Source organism: Lichenostomus cassidix, chromosome 1 (genome assembly GCF_008360975.1).
Source record: "Lichenostomus cassidix isolate B80296 chromosome 1, HeHo_3.0, whole genome shotgun sequence".
NCBI classification, from domain to species: Eukaryota; Metazoa; Chordata; class Aves; order Passeriformes; family Meliphagidae; genus Lichenostomus; species Lichenostomus cassidix.
The window spans coordinates 110,039,102-110,052,398 of record NC_139479.1 but is presented as its reverse complement, the minus strand read 5'-3'; the positions used below and the strand labels follow the sequence as shown (position 1 = coordinate 110,052,398).

General features: G+C 39.7%; 1 long non-coding RNA gene across 1 annotated transcript; it reads left to right on the top strand.

Moving 5' to 3' along the window:
- Positions 1 to 4,678: 4,678 nt before the first annotated feature.
- On the top strand, positions 4,679 to 11,607 carry LOC146445538 (uncharacterized). The gene is made up of 4 exons (XR_014852588.1): positions 4,679 to 6,242; positions 9,072 to 9,153; positions 10,032 to 10,362; positions 11,492 to 11,607. It is a non-coding gene; the product is annotated as an uncharacterized LOC146445538 (long non-coding RNA).
- The last annotated feature ends 1,690 nt before the right edge of the window (positions 11,608 to 13,297 follow it).

Here is a 13,297-nt window from a genome sequence, read left to right as displayed (position 1 = left end):
AGGCAAGCCTGACCTTTGCTCTGGGCAAGAGCTTCTCTTGCTCTGAGAAATGTCTTGAAGGGAGCAGGTTTGAGTTGTGCTGGATTCATCTGGGCCAGCAGCATTTGACTAGGAAGTTACTGGTTAAAAACTGTGTGCCCATTGTTGGGTGCAAAAAAAGAGAAAGGACTGTTAACTTTTTAACAAGGTTAACTTTGCCTGGCAGCTTTCACCCCTCTCCTCTACAGGACATGGGGAGAAAATAGGATGAAAAAGCTTGAACAATGCAAGATAAGGACCATAACTGGGAGAGATAAAATGAAGAAATGGGTTTGTGATTGAGGGGTGGGCCCTGACTGTTGTAGCCATCATGCATGGGAAACATGCACTGCAATCAAGTGACTCATGTAAGCAAAGCCTCCCTGGAATAGAGCGAGGGAGGTGTCTCTGATATCAATATTGTGAGTCATGGCAATTTGGCTACACTCTAGGTACACTGGAAAAGGCAGTATGGATTGCTGTTCCTTAGGAAAGTGTATTTGTGGGATTGTGGGTTTCCTTGCTCAGGAACTCAGGTGCACTTGGTGCAGAAGAAAGGGGAAGTCTGCTGTGTACCTCAAGGAGGTTTATCCCTGGGGGACAATAATCCATTATTTGACTTGTATGGTATAGGAGGAAATACAGCAGGAATCATCTGAACCACCAGAGCCTCACCAGGAACTGTGTGAGTGCAGTGCTGACCCACCTCAAGTGGTTCTGCTGCTCAACAACCAGTGTGGTGCTTCTGCTGTCCTGAGGGATCTCCTTGACAGATAGAACTAGTCATTGGCTGTTCTTATGGAAATTTGGGGGAGGGAGGGCATGGAATGGGAGAATAGTATCTGTATATATGTCAAGGGGCAAGGTGTAGCGGTTATAGAGGATGTATAAACCTGACTATTGGATGTAAAGATGGCTTAAGTATGTAGTGTAAATTGTAAGTGTTGGTAAGAAGGATTTCAGGAAAGAGAAATAGATGGATTGAAAAGGTTTGAGTAGGGCATGGGAATGAAGCAATGTATGCATGGGCAGAGGATACTTGGTATCTCAGATCACACATGATATGAATGGTGTGGAATAAGGGGTTGAGATTGTACTGGTCTGGCTGGGATGGAGTTAACTTCCTCCATGGCAGCCCTCATGGTGCTGTGCTTTGTGTTTGTGGCTAAGACACTGTTGAGGCTGTACCACTTTTTTGGTTGCTGAAGAGCAGTGTTTGCTTTCTCTCATAGCTTTTCTCCCCCTCACTTCCTTCCAGACAAAAGGGGACAGAGTGGTGACAGCTGACCCAAACTATCAACTGGGAGAGGGGATATTCCATCCATTTGATGTTGTTGTGCTCAGCATTAAAAGCTTGGTAAAAGCAGGAAGGGCAGTTTGTGGTTATGGTGATCTTCCCAGGCAGCTGTTGTGCATGTTGAGGTATAGCTTCCTTTGAAGGTAGATAGAGATCTGCCTGCTGGTGGGAGCCAGGAATGAATTCCCATTTTTCTTGCATGCACAGCTTTCCTTTCCCAATCAAGCTGTCTTTATCTCAGTGCTTAAGTCTTGCCTTCGTTTTATTTTTCCCCCATTCTGCAGGAAAGGAGTGAGAGGGTGGGCGTTTGGCTGCTGGTTGGGTCAGTCTGTCACAAAGCCATATCTTATCCTCAACCCATAAGCATGTGCAGGATATATTTATGGACATGGACTGACCTGATGGTGTTTCTAATGCAGGGGGAAGCCTCCAAATTTGAGATCTCAGAATACCAGGATAATTAATAAACTGACTGTGTGAACTTCTTGTTAAAAAAATCTAATTCGATTTAAAAAAGCTTTAAAACTACTTACTTCTCTCATTAACTTGCTGTGAAACTGGATTAATTGGATATAGAAATAATACCTGTGTTTTTCTTGGCTGTCTGCTCTGACTGTTTAATTCAAAGGGAAGGTAATAGAAATGATCATAACCCAAATGTGCTGCAACAGAACAGTCACTGATGTTATAAAACCCTTACTGTAATCCACTTTAAGTGGATTTGCCAGCCAGGAGTTGTTCCTTTTTGTCCAACTCCGAACCTACAAAGTGAAGTAAGTGAGTCCTGATGTTGCAAGCATCAGACAAGGCAAACCTGCCCTGTCCTCTGCTTGCAACCTTTCAGACAACTAAAACAAAGGCTGGATGATGAAGGACATCAGAGTGGCTCTCAGTTTTGCAGCCAAGCACAGTGCAGATGAACAAGAGAAAACAACACAGCACTTGCATCAAGATTCATTTTTTCATTGTAATGCCACTGTGACAGTCACTTGAGGTAATTTTGGGTCCCAACAGGATTTTTCAAGAATAAGATGCTACACAAATGTAAAATGTTAGTGAAGTGTAGGAATTCAAAAATTCTCCTATCCTTCCACCAGTAGAATGAAAATATTTGAGAATTGGTCAGAGTAAAGGCAGAGTGCAATATCTCCGTTTCTGGCTCTTGATCCTTTTGCAAGGGTGTTCTGAAGCATATTCATACAGCTACAAAAATGAGGAACATAACTAAGGAAAAAAAAGAATAAGTATCTTACTTTTTAACACAGTGAAAAGTGGTAAAATCTGAAGAAATCCTCTTAATTAACAATATTCCTTTATTGCAGGAGTTGGCCACAGTGGCCTAGGTTGTGTGGTTCTGTCAGCACAAGGACTAGACTTAGGGGTTCTGCTTTCTTCACAGTATCTTCCTTTTCAACTGTAGCCTGGTTGTAGGAATACATGGGCCTTTGTTTCTATTGACATGATATTATCCTGTGGGATAACATTTACAAAATATTTTCTGTAATTCTTTTTGCCAAAGCTTTCCTGATGTTTGGTTAGAAAAAAATTTGAGAAACTCACCTCTGGTAACAAAAAAGGTCAGAAATAAGTGTTTTCTAATAGTTATAAATGTTCATATGGTTTCCTCAGTGTGTTGGGTGAATGAAGAGAAGTACCTTTGTTCTTAATTTTGGTACTTGCTAGGATTTAGTAAATTCACAGGTAAACTATATCTTTAATGTCTCTAATACGAGTGTAAAGTTACAAGGTTCAGTCAACTAAAAGGTGCCTTTTGTTATTAACACAATTTTACAAGGAGTCTAGCCCTAAAATTGAATGAATATAGTTCATATATTTATTCTGAAAATAAAGTTGTGCTCAAATAATCTGTAACGCTGCCAGCATTGTTCTGTTGACAAAAGGTTTATGTGGCTATGTTGGTGTAAAAATGTTCCTTCTTTATGATGGTGACTCACTTCCTTGCCTGGGAGCATGTACATCCCTTAAAAATTGATGTAATGAGGATTTCTAGATAGTGCTTGTTCACCTGCATTGCTTACCTGTAGACTTGCTGACCACAGGCTCTCCTTGCAGTGCCATTCTTCTCTTGGATTCATAACAAGGCAGTTAATGAAAATTCATTTTCAAATGCGTGTTGGAAACATACTTTATTTGTTCCTATATCTAAGCTGTTCAAAATCACTACAGCCCTTTCCCTTAGCCCCTTCTTTTGCCAGTGGTGGTTTTTCCACTTTAGTTTGGCAAGTGTTGTATAAAGCACCATGTGATTTGGTAATAGAAGTATTTGGTTCACTGAAGTCCTCCTTAATCATGAAGCAAAGTCCATTTGAGCTACCAAATGAATATTCATCAGTCATCTTGTACCAAGCCAAGTGGTAATTAATTATTTCTGTTCTAGTGACCACATGCTCCTGACACAGTAAAGAGAGTCAGAGAAAAAAAAATGGGAAGAAAATATTGCAATCCTTCCGGTTTGCAGATTCTAGAGGAAGGGGAGAATACCCCTCCTTCTAGCATTTTGGGCTTATATCTTCCTAAAAAGTGGGAGGGCAATAAAAATCATTGGCTGTCCCTGTGTTTGCAGCAGAGAGATTTTCTATTCCCTGGATTTTCTATGACATGTCAGTAAGGAGTTACAGTGGAGTCCTCTTGCCCCAGGCTTTGCTCTTTGTGCTTTAAGTATTGAATTGTCTTCCCTAGTGCCCTTTTTACTGGAGAATATAAACTCTAAACAATGCTTTCTTCTTTAGAATGTTCTGCATTGATCATGAATTTGGGATTTTAGATGTACAGATTATTACTGAGGTAACTATGAGGTCTATGCAGCTTCTTTTGCCATCATGTCAGACTGAAATAATTGTTAAAAACCTGGAAATTTCTGCTGCAGCAAAAATTCAAAGGTCTTAAAAATGAGACTCATGCAAGCAAAGTAGATTTTTTGGTGGAGCTATGTGTTCTATATTCACGTGCATGCACAGCAATCAGGCTGCCTGCAACACTGGGTAACTGCAGCTGATGTTGGTGTGATTAATGCTGCTTGAGTGGCAATGCCTTTGGATATCTTGTCTTCCCTCTGGCCCTGGTACCTTGGGAAGACTTTTCATTCCAGTTCATCCTGTTGGACATTCTCTGGATGTGTGTTTCTTCAGTTTTGCCTTTCAATTGCTCTATCACTGGGTACCCTTTGGACATGCAAGATGCTGAGACATAAAAAATAATGTCATAAATTTACAAGTCTGGCTTTTTCCATGCAGCACATGCATCTTTCTTTTGACTATGGAATCTACCCTTATAAAATTGTTTTTTTCCCTTGATCTATGAAAGAACAGTGTAAGTTACTTGCATCTCTGTTGCATGTGCATTTCTTGCCTTCTGGGAATAGATTTCTGAATTTCACAGTAGACTGTGTTCCTTTCCTTTTAAGCTTTTGAAATGTATAAATAATACCCTCTATGTCTACTTCACTATTCTCCTCAAGGAGTATGATGAAAAGGTGCTTATACAATTACCATAGAAAGCATATGCTCTTCCTCCTCAACATACAGCTCAGTGAGACTGGAAGTATCCAGGCCTAAGGCATTGATTTCTCTTTCTCTTCTCATCCTCCATTCTTCTTCCTGCTCCCTGTGTCCCATCTCATCCCACTCCCACCACCCAAGTCTGTGATCCACCTAGGAAATGTCCCTAATTTTTGCATTAACCTCTCTGTAGTATTCAGTGTTTAATTTCACTTTGCCAGTACAGACTCTATTCTGAAATTTTGTTACCCTAAAATCAGGCTGAGCTGATATTTGGAGTGCTTGGGTGCTTTAGCCTCAGCTAATTAGGACCTAACTTCTGCATCACATTTCTTATTGGGTGCATTCATTCTTGCAGCAAGACAGATTTAAATTGGACTAGCATTCATTTACCTTTCTATCTGAGATCTGTGAACGTAATGGAAAAATCTGAGTGTAGCCTTGAAGGCAAAGAGAAATACAAACTTTCTGTAGGTTTCCATCTTCATGGTCACTGTATATTGGCTTTTGTGCTGGGAGGACTATTGTGTTCTGCTCTGACGAGGCTTTTGTGATGCTTATAGAACTTTTAATAGAAACGTGAGGGTGGATAATGCCTGGTCTTTATTAGTTCTTGTCACTTTGTGGCTTTGAAAAGCTTGTTATCTGTTATCAAAAAAAGGAAATGGCTACTGCTATGTTTGCCTCTGCAGAAATGCAGAATGCAGCCCTTTTCCTGTGTAACTATTGAAAACCATTATTATAAACTTTGAGAGGGATATACATCTAGACCTATTTGAATCCAAGATTACTTTAATAAATAAAAAAATACTGTAAAATTAAATTAATATAGTGTAAAGGCCAGTAGAATACATATGAGCTTATATTTACTCTTTTAAAATTCTCTCCAAATAAGCAACCAGGAAACCTTGCTTAAGTACTAAGAACATGATAAATCTCAATAAAATGCATACCTGGAAATAAGGTTGGTTTGGTTGTAAGAGTAAAAACTGGTTTTGGTGACAGCAGAACTTGTGTCCCTGATTTAACTGGAGGATGACACAAACTTTCTAGAAAATACCCACCTACATTTTAGCTTACTGCCTGCCTTGAAAATCACCCTGGTCATCCATGACTATATCTAGGCCTAAAAAAATGATCCTGAAGTGCTGAACTGGATGCAGAGCTGGAATGAGCAGGATATGCCCTCTCAAGAAGTAAATACTAGAGAAGGAAAAAGAAAAAATTTTGTTATCCACAGACATATTTGAAGTTACAATTAGCTGTTTCCTTGGCAGGTCATCCAGCGGAGGAAGAATTTGAAGATCTGTGTTACTAGGGAAGCCAGCATAACCCTGAATGAAACTTCTGTGTGTGGCAGTAAGTTCCAGGGTTTGAGTCCTTCTAGTCAGTGACAAGATCCCAAGAAGGTAAGCAGTAAATAATTTATCCTGCTCTCATGGTTTTGGGATTTTTTTTTTTCCTTTGCAGGGGGCAGTTACACTGTTATCTCTTGGTTTTCATTTGTCTGTGCACATGAGAGATTCCCAGCAGTGTTCTTTAATGATTTCTTAAACTTCAACCACAACTTCTCACTGAGTCAGATTTTCTCATATTAATGATTGCATTTTAAACTCTTGCATGATTTAACTATTACACATTTTTTAAGGCTCACCATGTCCTTTTGCAAAAGGGAATGCTAGAATAGGAACCCTCCTGTAATAAAGGAAAAGGTACCTAGTGGACACTTAATGTGAGCTTATTTTAAGTAAGCTAATTGAAATTGAAGGATGTTGTCATTGTTTTAAACTCTTCATAGGGTTACTTTAGTGAGTGGAAATAATCTGTTATTTTAGATTGAGGTTTTGATCACTTGAATGTGTTAGTCTTTTGATTCACTGTAATACTGTGAAGTTACATATTTAATCAACTTAGCTTGAACTGGAGTGTTGATTTCTCAAGGTTTGCTTGATTTCTTTGTTATTTGATTGACATAGTTTTGTTATATTGATTTTTTAAAAAGTGCACCTTTTCACTAATTGGTACCTGGACCTATTATTTTTACACTTACAGAATACAAATATCTTGAGATACAAAATTTGCAAGCTCTTTGTGTTCTCTTTGAAATGAATTCTAAATTGCTTCACAGCATGATTAATAAAAACAATGATCACTGTGCAAAAACCCCTTATGTTTTAGTTCAATATAGAACTCTTGGGTTTTGACGTTAGTCTTTTCATGTTTTTACTTTTATTTTTTATTATCGTGCTATAAGAAAGTAAAACTGCCAGCCCATTTGTCATTTATAAAAGCCAATGTATGAGATATATAATAATGAAGTGGTACTCTAGAAAAGCAAACCCAGCAAACTAGGTTCAAAACTGAGGTAAAGCAGGAAGGTAAAAAGGTGCTTTTTTGCCATCATTGAGTTGTTTGGATATGCATTTTTCCCATGATGATGCTTTTTTTTTTTAGCAAAGTAGGCTAAAAATATCAGGATTTCAATAGCTAAATTTTATCACTGTTTAATCTTTTGATTTTGTAGAAACACACCCAAGAGCTCAAACCATCCCTTTTTTTCCCCCTGTTTCACGTGGATGTGGGCTTCTAAAGCAGGACATATGTAAGATATAGGAGGGCAGTAGAGAACACACTGTCTGATCTTGTGATCTATGTTTTTTCTAGTCCTGATTGCCTTGCAATGAAAATTTAATGGTAATTCATTAAATATTGCATTGAATCCGATGGACTTACCAAAGCTGGGCCACCTGTGGAGATCTTGCTTGCCTTAAAACAAATGGGCACATATTTAGCTTTAGTCATCAAGAGGAACTTTGCTATTTTGATATTTGCCTTTTTTTTGTGGTTGAAATAGATCTTTTCCTCTTCTAAGCACTATGCTCAGTGTCTTCCTGTGTTACTCAGCTCTGATCCTGTTGAAAATCTGTGTGCAGCTCATGGTGCTGGCTGCAAGCCTCCCGAGGCTTTTCTCAAATAAAAAGGCTGTTCACTGCCCTGTTTTTGAGGAAAAAACCCCAGAGACACATCCAGCCCTGTTTGCTTGTGAGTATGAATCCAGAGGCTTCACTGTGGAGGCTGAGTAACTGGGATTACACTCCACTGACAGACCCAGTGCTCAATGGACTTCAAAGTCCATTGCTTGCTCTGCAGGAGAAGTGATTGCTTTGGACTTGGCATGAGATATGAGAAAGTAGAAAGAGAAGAGAAGAGAAAAAAACCACCTTGCTTTGTTCTCAAAGTTGTGCATGCTTTGTGAATGGCTGCTGCTTGTGTCTGAGCTCTGAAGCCAACACCTTTCATGTCTTCTTAAGGAAGGGTGAAAGCAACTCTGGAAATGAATGTTTTCCTGCACAGAGTTTACATTTTCAGTAAACATGTCTGGTACACTGGACTGCTTTTTTTAATAGTAAGGATTTTAATTTCTTCAATGACTTGCAGAGGCTGTGAATTGGCAACTCCCATTATTCCCCTTCCATGAACCACTGGGCTCTGTGCATCTCTGGGGCTGTTAAAAGAGCAACTGAACTTGTACTTGTTTTCTGCACTCTGAAAATTAAATGCTTCTGAGTCTTTTAGGTGTCAGAAAATCCCTGGGTCATCAGGAAAGGCTAAGCTAAGCTGGCCTTAGTTAGTAAAAGCCAATAAAATCTCCTGGTCCAGGGTAGCTGACCCATAACTGAAAGTGTGATCCCAGAGAGTGTGTGTGGGACCCTTGTACAACATCAAAAAAGAGCTGAAAGATAAGTGAGGAATACATATAATAGTTAAAATAACACAGAAACCAACCAGGCATTCAACGTTTTTCCAAATATTGCCTACACAGGAATTTCTATGCAGGATGGAAAAGTGCAGATAAATTCTTGGTTGGCATTTTCAATCTCATTTGCTGGCCTCCCCTGCCAACAAGAAGATCAGAGCATACCCAAAATAACTGATTTAACTCACACAAGTACACAGGACACAAGCACACAGCTTACAAGGACCAGGCAATGTGGAACAACCAGAAGTCCTGCCATGGCTGTGGTGAGAGGGGAGAAAATCAATTCCTGAGCAAACAAACACTTTCTTTTGATTTTTAGTTACTTATTGAATCACAGAATCTCTCAAGCCACCTACCCATTTGGAAAATGGAGGCCAAGGAAACTACTCTTGTTTTTCTCTTTCCCAGCAGTGTACCAAGTTCCTGGTCTGGCACTTAAAGATGTTTCTAAAAGACAGCTTTGTTTTTGTTTTTCTAGGAAAAAGAAAAATCTATATTTTGAAGTAAAGAAAGAAGCTCTCCTGCCTCTTAATGCTAGTCTGAAACAGGAGGATGTTGGGGTAAGCATTATTGTTTTTTCTTTCAGAATTTCTCTCTTTTTTCCTGATGCTCACATCAGATTCTCCTACTTAAAGTACAAATTAAAGTAACAAGAATTGATTTCTTTTTTTGTCATTGAAAAAGAGATGCCCATAGCATGTTGTTGTACATATTCATATTACTGGGAGTCAGGCTTTTACCTGTGCTAATGAAATAATTTGGTACAGGTGCCCTCTTGAGGGGGAGAAACAATAATAAAGGAATTTTGCTGGCTTTTGGCATTCTTTTAGTCCAGTATGGGAGTTACTTGATGTGACTAGGAGGTGTTGCCTGGGATCTGGGAAAGAAAGAACATCTATTGCAATAAGCTTCTGCTGAGCAATGCTCTGCATGATGTATTTCAGTCTTTTGTTTTCTCTAGGCTCAATTTTGCCTAGAGAGCTGGGAGGTGAAACCTAATCCCAAAAGAGAACAATGTTGAGCCAATCAGTGTTTTTAGATTATCTTTCCAAGGAATAGCTCAATATTTGATGAAAGCAAAAACCTTCCAATTGGAGAAATAAAAACAAACAGCCTTCCCAAATATCCCTCTGCCCTGATGCTTTCACTTGCTTGTTTTTCTCATCTTCCACTTTTATGAAAACTGCAAAGCTTATAGAGAATAGTCTGTTCACATAAGGCCTTTGCTGCAAGATCTACATTAGGAAATAGATTTTCTGTCCTCTCACCTGAAGGAAAAAGCTTTTTCATTGTGTTACGTGTTATCCTGGGTGCTCTGTGCACATCTGAAGCACAAGACAGCCCCAGTTTTTACAGTGCATAAAGAAGTATGGGGAGGGAGGGGGATTGGCCTGGCAAAAAGGTCAGCTCAGTTACTGTCTGCACTCTCCCACCACAGAACACAGCATGCTGGAAATCATTTATGCATCTACCATGAAATACCTGGAAAAAGGAAGGAATCTGAGTGCCTTATCAGGCATCAACAGAATCAGTCATCACAAATTGAAGCTCACTGATATAAAAGAGCCAATAAGGAAAATGAGATGGGGTTTGGAAAGGAGATGGAAAGCTTGCACTTCTCACAAAATGCAGACCTCAAGGCAAAAGTCATGTCCTCACTGAAAATTTCTGAAAATACCTGAAAATTCAGAAAGTCAACCAGTCAGACAGGGCCTGCTATCAATACAGAGCCAAAATAAAGGATATTTTATTAACTTCACTTCAATAGGGTGAGTGTAATAGGTAAGATCTATGTGTCCAGGAGCTTGCTTGTAGAGGGAGCTGGGAGGTGACACAGTGGTGTCTCAGGAGAAATTGCTGCATGATAAAAATCATGTTCATGAAGATGTATGCTCTCCTCCTGGGGTGTGAAACTGAAATTGATTGCTGCCACACTGTGACATGTGCAATAAGTTTCATACTCCTCTGTCTCTTCATCTGTGCATGCTAAATGCAAGGCTGACGTGAAAAATGTCAGGGATTTGTTTTAGATTGTCTGTGGATTTCTCTGGGCTAATGGAAATAGCTTCCCATGGGATTTGTACTCTGAGCATCGTTACCAGAGCTGGAAGGAATTGGGTGGAAAAAGCAGTGTGGGAAAATGTGTGTTAGTCTCAGGTTAGATGCAGGTCTGCCCTGGCTCACCCAGCATCTGTTCTGGGTTCATAGCCACAGCTGCCTTCACAGGCAGCAAAGTTATCTTATCTAAAATGGAGATGTATGTATTTTCTTGAATGGAGACCTTTGTGTATGCAAACATCCCAGCCTTATCACCTCTAGAATTCATTATAATGTATGTAGACTTCAGTGAGGATTGGTGCTCAGAGGGAGTGGGACTTGAGGTATGGAAGCCACTGCTCTGAGTTACTTTGTTCTTTTTGAGGTGAATTTTAATTCTCTTGCTTCATAACTTAGAAAAAGTATTGTGCAGAAAGGCTGGGAAGGCTGAAACATACAGTGGCAATGCTGCTGTGCAATCATTTCCATAAATGTCTTAACTCATCACACGGATGGTGTTCTCTACTTGTGCCCAGTGACTTCAGCTCCATGCCCCCAGCAGAAGGGAATATCTCTTTGGTCTAAGTAGCCAAGGTGGTGAGCCAAAAGCTCCTAGAGCTTTGTGGGTTGGTTCTGATCTGGGTTGGACTGACATTCATATACCTTCCAAGTTGGTCCCCAGCTTTGTTAGAACGTAGAGATTACATTCCCCTTTCACCTTCCTAAAGTTTTCTCCAAAATATTTTGACTAAAAATAAAATAAGAATTCTGCCTTCAATCCCCTTTTTGACACTAATTTTTAGGCAAGGAAAGATGCAGTTCTGCAGACTTTTATTTGCATGTTGCTCATCATTTTATCAGGTGTGGCATTGCCAATTCCACAGAGAGGACAGAGGCTGACTTGGGACAGAACAAAGCTCTGAGGGTGGAGTCTGGGCTGGAGAAGATGTGGGCTGTGGTCATATCCTGGATAATTGTTAAAGGTAAGAAAATATATACTTAAAAATGTATATACATATACACACATATATTTTTATTTTTTTATATTTTTTTCTGAAAATAAGGTGTATGATTGATTTTATAAAGTCACAAGTCTCTCAGGTGGATTTCAGGTGTTGTCTATATAGTTATGAAAACTTCTTTCCCATTTTTTCTCCAGCTGTACTTTCTGGGACCTGTGTCCCATGCAGGGAGGTTTTTTCCTTTCTTCTATAACTCTTGTGCAAAGAAGGATTTCCTGTATTGTTCTCTCCTCCGAAGTATCTTCTGGAACATTTCTAGTCCATCCTCTGTGCTCTTCAGCTTGCTCTGAGAAAGCTGAGAGCACTTTCAGTGGGATGAGCTCAAGGTGGGGAAAGCACAGGAAGCAGAAATGAAGTCAGTGTCAAACTCACCCTTCTATAAACAGACACCAAAATCAGTTGAGAAGTTTTACCCAACACTGGGATATTTTGAAAGCTTATTTTAGCTACAACCTTCCAGCAGTGCTGCGTCCCTCTCCCCTTTTCCAAGTGTTTATGTAAATTTGCCTTTTGTGAAAGGACTTCTCTCTCAGGCCTTAAAATTTGGTACCAAATGACAAGGGGAAGATGGTTACACCTGTATCTGTTTCTGTGGCAACTAAGGTTTGTCTGATGAGCACTGCTGATCTCTGCCCTGTTTTTCATACTTGGACATGTGTGTAATGTTTTGAGTGTCAAAGCAGACATATATCTTTTAAATAAACAGACCAAGTGAAGATTTATTCCCCTGCCACTCTGCAAGGGATCTGATTGTTTATCAGTTCTGAAGGGCTGCAATGGCTGCTGCTGTGGGAGCCTTTCAATCACAGCAGCCTGATTTTGGATTCTTGTTGAAATAAATGTGTAAGTCACACCTGACAGAACCAGCTGCTTTAAGGGCATGCATACCAAGCAGTATAGGTATCTTGCTAGGTGGGGGAAGGGGAGAGCATTGTTTGATCCCATGTTTTGGGCTCCAATGAGCCAATTTGGACTGCAGATATTTTTAGCACTATTATTCAGCAGGCAGCACGCTGTACAACTGCACATCAACATGATGCTGCTCCCCTAGGTTGGTGTAGCTATGTTTCCACCTCCTGGCAGCTACAAGAAATAGCTGTGGAGAGACTAAGGAGAATTTTTGTTTTTGCAAGGTGCTAGAAGATGAAGTAGGAGTTTTAAAGAAGCAGGTCTCTTGAGCTCAGGGGGATTTTTAACTGTCTGGCATTCATTCAGTATTCTATGTTATGTGTAAGCATAGAAGCTGCTTCCAAATATCCTTCTTTGCAACAACAGTGAATTTGAGTCCTTGAGACAAAAGGTGCTAAAAACAAGGTGTTTGCAGCAGGTCTGTGACTAGCAAGACACCAGAGAGACATATTACATTGAGGAAGCATCAGTGTATATCCATGGTAACTGGGGACATGAACACACCTAGTGAAATTCCAGCTCCAAATACCTATGCATTCTGACTGTTAGGGAAAACAGTTGTTATAGAGTTGTTCATACTGTTACAGAAGACACATAGTAAAGCCTAGGAATTCTGTGTGGTGAGTGGCCTTCAGTAATAAAAAAATGCTAATTTTTTGTTAGAAATGAGTGTTTCAGGTGGCTCAAAGAATCACCACAAAGAGCAAAAGAATTAGCAAAAGCAATATGAAAGTGA